The 6,458-nt window shown below is 36.0% G+C and overlaps 1 protein-coding gene and 1 pseudogene across 7 annotated transcripts in view; both read right to left on the bottom strand.

The window, feature by feature from the left end:
• Nucleotides 1-1,050, bottom strand: part of LOC110290653 — a 6,105-nt pseudogene extending 5,055 nt beyond the window's left edge.
• Nucleotides 1-6,458, bottom strand: part of Ralyl (RALY RNA binding protein like) — a 677,233-nt gene that overhangs the window by 91,748 nt on the left and 579,027 nt on the right. The gene's annotated exons all lie outside the window — the stretch shown is intronic.

Genomic DNA, 6,458 nt, shown 5'->3' with positions numbered 1-6,458 from the left:
AACCCCAGCCTTGAAGGAGAGACTGGATTTCTGGCTCTGTGAGTCCATTCTCTGGTAGATGATAAAGCAAATTTGTCTTGATTATTTTCTTTTACCTTCACAATAAGAAAATAGCATTTCTTAATATACAATTCTTATATATTTCTCTTGAGAATGATCTATTACTGTTCCCACAGTGCTATCCATGCCCAAAAAAACTGAGTTTGCTTTTTTAAAAATTTCTATTTAATTATTTTTGGTCCAGGGTCCTTTTATGCAATCCCAGCTGGCCTCAGAACTTCAGTATGCAAGGACTACAGGGGTTGTATTCTTATATTTGTTCTTAAAGTTTGTTCCTTTTTGGCACATCAAGAATGCATTATTCTTAACATTTATTTTTAAATGTAAGTATATACTACCTTTTATTAATGATCATGTCTGAAACTGTTCTCTTTGGAAATACACCCAGAGGTATGTAGACAATTCTTTTTCAGCTTGTCTTTTTTTATTTTTAAAACTTCTTTGTTCTGCTCAACGAAAGTGTGTCACATTTTCACTAAATACATTCTTATCACTACTGGCTGTGTTCTTTGCTTGCAACCTCAAACCTTCTGTTAACTAACTGCCAACAGTCAGCATTGTCTGGGTTCTGAAGTTCATTATGAGCTACTATTCCTTGCAGGGACCTTCCTGGAGAATTATTACACTATGGGCACAGACCCTTTTTGTAATATTATTTAGTTTTAGAATTAAATCTCATTCAGCAGGATGTAATCTCATTGAGGCCACAGAATTTCATTTGTTTACTGACCCTAAGGAATTATTCATATGCTTTCATGTTTTTTCACTTGTTAATTCTTTTATATTTTCATTTTCAACCTTTAAATTTTATATTGTTATGAACATTATTTTCAGCTGTACAAAGGCTAAATTTCCCTTTTCACAATTTTTTACTTGATATTGAAATTTGTCGGTTTGCATAGCCCTAGTAAGTCCTAGACAGCCCCTTCTGGGTCTGTTACAAAGCCACCTACCTACCTTGCTGCTTTCTCCATGAGGACTTGCATCCATTTTAGTAGGAGCAGCCCTCCTGCTTTTATGTGGTTAGTGCAGTGATTTTGTAAAAAAATAAATGTCTTTGAATATTTCTCAGAAATTGGCAATGAATCATTAGTGTTCTGAAAATAAATGAATCCTCACTACTTTTGGATTCTGTCCTTTTTTTTTTTTTAATTATAGTGATCAAATTAATACAGGCATAGCTTTCTTCTTCTTTTTTTTTCTGTTTTACTTTTCCCTTTTTTTCTTGGTTATTTTCTTTATTTACATTTCAAATGTTATCCTCTTTCCTGGTTTCCCCTCTGGGGGAAAACCCCTATGCCCCCTCTCCTCTCCCCACGCCCCCCTCCCCAGCTCCTATGAGGGTGTTCCTTATGGTTGTTTGTTTAGAGTTTCGTTTTGTATTTTGGCTTGTAATAGCCTGAAGAATAGTGCTATGTGGGCCTGGTCTTTTTTAAAAAGTAAAGTGTCTGAGGTGTCTTAAGAAGAAAAGGCATGCTTCAGATTAGCTTCATTCAGACACTCCTGAATTCAATGAGAGTGCACCAACCAACAATTGTGTTTCTTCAAAGAGAGAAGTGCAAAAGTCAGGCTCTGTGCTAAGCAGCTCACAAAAGGATTGTGAACAGAGATGTTTGCAGAAAACAAGTCCCAGCTTCCCCTAGGAACATGTGTCAAAATTACTAATTAGGGCTCAGGAAAAGAGAATATATACTTAAAGTAGTGCACCAGCATTATGTCTTTCTTACTTATATGATAAATAAAAATGTAACATTGAAACAGGACGGTAAGTTGGAGTGTAAAATTTCAGTGTGACATCACTTAGCAAAGCAGTTCAATATTTTCAGTTCCTGTTCCAAAAACTTAAACTGTTATTAAATTTAAATGCTTTTTCTACAAAGTTTTAATTGTAAGTTTTCCTAATTTCTCTATTGTGAAATATTTTAATAATGCTTTCAAAATGTAGATGTTATATACTTTCCCATTTCTAGTGTTTCTAATTTTAGATTTAATTTTAAATATTTTTTTCACTTTTGCTTTTAAATTACACTACATCACTACTAATACAGAGTTTTGACTTTCTGTATTTAGAAATATTCTTAGTATTGGATGATTTTGGTTATTTTTTGTTTGCCTGTTTGTTTGTTTTGCTTGTTGGGCATATTTTTGAGTAAGACAATAAAATCCTGGTTGGGAATGCTATTGCTCATGATTGTGCATGCGCGTGAAGTGGGTTGAAAGGTGTCAGGGAAACAAGAGGTTAAGCAGAAGGGAAGGACAAGTGAAAAAAATTAGAATACAGTCAACACTTTCCAGTTTACTTCCTATGGTCATTTTTCAGCCATTTTTTTTATTCAGTATATCTTGTGACTTCCTTTTGACCTTAAAATTGATTCCATTGTCTAACTTTGAAACAGAGAGTGTTGCCTGGCTTCCTGTCAATTGTAGTTTCACAACTCTTTATTAGCTCTCTTTCAGGATTTCCTCTATTGCAATATAAGGCAGAGATGAGGTCCTAAAGATTCTAATAAGAAAATATTTATGAAATTAGCATATGAAATGAACAAGTGAGCAAATAGGTGGTAGCAGAGGCATCCCAGGGTGTCTGCAGGTAGCTTGTGTCTCATTATAATACTAGAACATGCATCTTTGGGTAAAGATGCTAATGAGACATGTAATAAATAATCTGTGTTGAAATACATGTGACAGAGCATACATGAGAAAGCCTGCATTGCAAAAATGAGGCAAAAGGCTCATACTCCACAAATAATCTTAACACAAAACCTCAAGTTTTGTACATTCACGTATGTACCATGAAACTCTCTCACTCCTCTGGCTACTCCCTCCTTTGCCCATGTTTTGGGGTTTTGTTAGTTTGTTTATTTTACTAAAAACAAACAAACAAACCCTATAAACAAAAACAAACTGTCTGATTTCTGCTAAACTGTGCCTACGGAGGTTTTTGATCAATATAAAGAGATTTTATCATTGATAAATGTTATTTGTGTATAACCATACTGACATTCTGGAATTAAGATCAAGATCCTGTCAAAGACGTCCAATTAGACTGCAAAGAAGTGCTTGTGCTATAATACTAGCCTCAGAATGTCAATGTCTAGTGAGTTGGGGGTCTAATTGACGGTCACATTAATCAGGACACAGGGAGTGCACAGCAACGGTGTGCCAGTATATCCTTTATTAAATATTCCAGCATCTTTTATAGTCAAGCTTCTATAAAGATTTCTCACAGCTTCTAATTCTCTACAGCTTCTGCTTCCCTAGCAATAGCTTCTCTTGGTTCAAAGTGATCCAAACCTCCTTACAGACTAAGAAATCTGTCTGCAGTCCAACTCTTTGATCTGTTGTCTCTTATAATTATAAACCAAGTTACTTTCTCATGATAAAATGATCATGAAGACCACTTCCTCAGGCATGAAGCTTACTTGGCAGAACACCAGGATTCTCTGCTGAGAAAGTTTGCCTCCTCAGTGTCTCAGTATGCTGAGAATTATAGAAATCCTTATATCACTTTGCAGCCAGCAGCCTGGAAGCAGTCACCTCATGCCATTTATCTACATCGAAAGACCAGAGTCAAAGGATCACTAGATCAAGCTGGCCAGCAAGTCTAGCTGGAGTGGTGAATTGACCTTACCTTAGTAAATAAAATTGAGAAGCAATAGGGTATGGTCTGCATATCAGCCTCCATCTTTACATGTATACATGCTCAATTGCTTGGGACACTCACACACATGTGCCAAAACATACTTATGTGAAAATATATAACCACACATGCAATGTGTGTGCACACATGCACTCACAAAAGAATGAAATGACATCAGAATAATCAATTTTATTTTCACACTCTGGTTTGTCCTTTTGAGATTTTCATGTTTAATAATTTTTGACTATTTTCAAAAATAATATGAACTACAGAAAAGCATAGCAGATTCTTATCTAAATATGTTTTACCATCATTCTTCTAACATTATTAACATACATTATACTGCAAGAAGAGCTTTTGATTCTTCTGGTTTTTGCAACTTGGAGGAAAAGCTCCATATTCAGCAGGAAACAATTCCTTCTCCTGGATTGGTGTCAGCAGTCACCACATAACGTTTCAAACACTTAGTGCCCATCAAACAATAATTTGATGTTCTTAGTGAAACTGGATAGCTATTCCTTACAGAAAGGGTAGCAGGACTATCACATCTTTTCTCTCGGGCTTTAAACTCCATGACAACAGCTAGAAAGAAAGAAAGAAAGAAAGAAAGAAAGAAAGAAAGAAAGAAAGAAAGAAAGAAAGAAAGAAAGACAGACAGACAGACAGACAGACAGACAGACAGAAAGAAAGAAAGAAAGAAAGAAAGAAAGAAAGAAAGAAAGAAAGAAAGAAAAACAGAAATGGGGATGATTGCTTTCTTTTATAAAACACCCCCTTATCTGTGTCTTGTCAGCCTTCCTTTAGCAGCTGGAGTACTTAGCCTGCCTCAAACCTCCAGAGACTTATGTGGACAATCCAGTCTCAAGATTTATGGGTTTCCTTTAAATTGCTTCTTTAGAATGGCTCACGTTTAAAAGGCCTTTCAAGGTTTTTAGTATCTAAGTGAGCTATAACACACTTCATTGGAATATTTTAGCATGCATGATATGATAATTTAGCCAGGATGTGAAAGAAATGTACCATCAGGTGTTTCATCTTTAAGATTCTTCTCATTGACGCTGAGGGGAAGTTGTAGTCAAGAGTTGTCCACTTGTGCACTAACTGAAGTATGCTATTAATTTCAGAGTAGAAATAGCCTGCAGCTTCCAATGACATGTTTTGAATGAGATCTAATTATAATTTCATACCTCCCCCGAAAGGAGGTTCCTATGAATGTGTAACCTATTTGAATGTCTACCTTAGTGAGAACCTGCCAAAGTGCAGTGGATTAATGTTCTCCCCAAGGCCCCCTGTGCATGTGTGTGTACTAAGAAGTTCTGAAGCACAAGTGATCCCTGGCTTTGATTAATATTTGGCAGCCATTGATTATACTGGGCTAATTTGTTCTGTAGAAAGCAGTAGAAATCTAATTCAACCAAAAGGTATGCCTGCACTTTGAAATTGCCATTAACAATACTGAAAAGGTCATGTTTTAAGATTGATGAAATAAAGATCAGTCAATTTTTTTGTGAAATAAGCAAAATTATCACTTAGAAATGAGACTTTAACATCTTAAAACAATTTTATAGTGAAAATAATGTGTGACCCATAATGCCTCAAAGAACAGTCAATACCTTCCACTATGTAAGATTTTTTTCTGACTGATTAACAGGACCACTTAGACATTTATGATGATTCAGTGACTCTGGGGATTAGAAGACTGTGTAGGGATCCTGAAGTTACGCTCCTTCACAGAAGCCCCCAGGACAGGCTCCACATCTTGTAGCCACAGATTTGGGTCTTCTTAATTATCACCACATCTCAGTACCTCAGTGATGCAACAGCAATAGCGAGGACAGGCATTTTATGTACATAAGAACCAGCAATCACTAGCACCAAGACAAAAGGACAACTGAGCTTGGTGTCTCTATGAACTGAGTGCGGCTTAAGCTTCTGAGAAAGAGTTTGTGTAATCAGCAAGGATTCTGCTGAATATTTGATTCTATGTGTATTCTATTCTGTTCACAAAGCAGGAGGAAGATGATCTTTTCAAATGAGGTTTACTAGTTTTCTTTCCTTTAATCTGAGTTGAAGGTAGAGAAATGAATAAAGTCGTCCTTTTTCTCTATGCTCCAGTATAGGGGAATGCCAGGACCAGGAATGAGAGTGTGTGGGTTGGAGAGCAGAGGGAGGGGAGAAGGGATAGGGGATTTTTGGAGGGGAAACTAGGAAAGGGGATAACATTTGAAATGTAAATAAAGGAAATATCTAATAAAAAAGAAAAAAAATCCTCCTTTTTTTTCTCCCAGTGAGTAAATTAATGGTTTTTTTTTTGTTGTTTTTGTTTGTTTGTTTGTTTGTTTGTTTTTGTTTTTTGAGACAGGGTTTTCCTGTGTAGCCCTGGCTGTCCTGGAACTCACTCTGTAGACCAGGCTGGCCTCGAACTCAGATATCCGCCTCTGCCTCCCAAGTGCTGGGATCAAAGGCGTGCGCCACCACGCCCAGCTTGTGAATGAATGTTTTTAGAAAATATGTGGAAATAAGATTTTATTTTTCAAAGGGACTAATTTCTTCATGTATTATTTCTCCATACAAAATAGAAATATATTTATTTATTTATTTATATACAAGATTTCTGTCATTAGTAATACTACCTTTTCCAATATGGCCTAAACTTTAAAATGCTCATGGTTAGGTTTTGGTAGGTAAGCTCATAGGAAGAACATTGCTAGACTATCAGTTCAATTTGTTTTACATGGAAATCAACAAGTAGAGCAGC

Source organism: Mus caroli, chromosome 3 (assembly GCF_900094665.2).
Source record: "Mus caroli chromosome 3, CAROLI_EIJ_v1.1, whole genome shotgun sequence".
In the NCBI taxonomy this organism is placed as follows: domain Eukaryota; kingdom Metazoa; phylum Chordata; class Mammalia; order Rodentia; family Muridae; genus Mus; species Mus caroli.
This window is presented reverse-complemented; position numbering and strand designations above follow the sequence as displayed.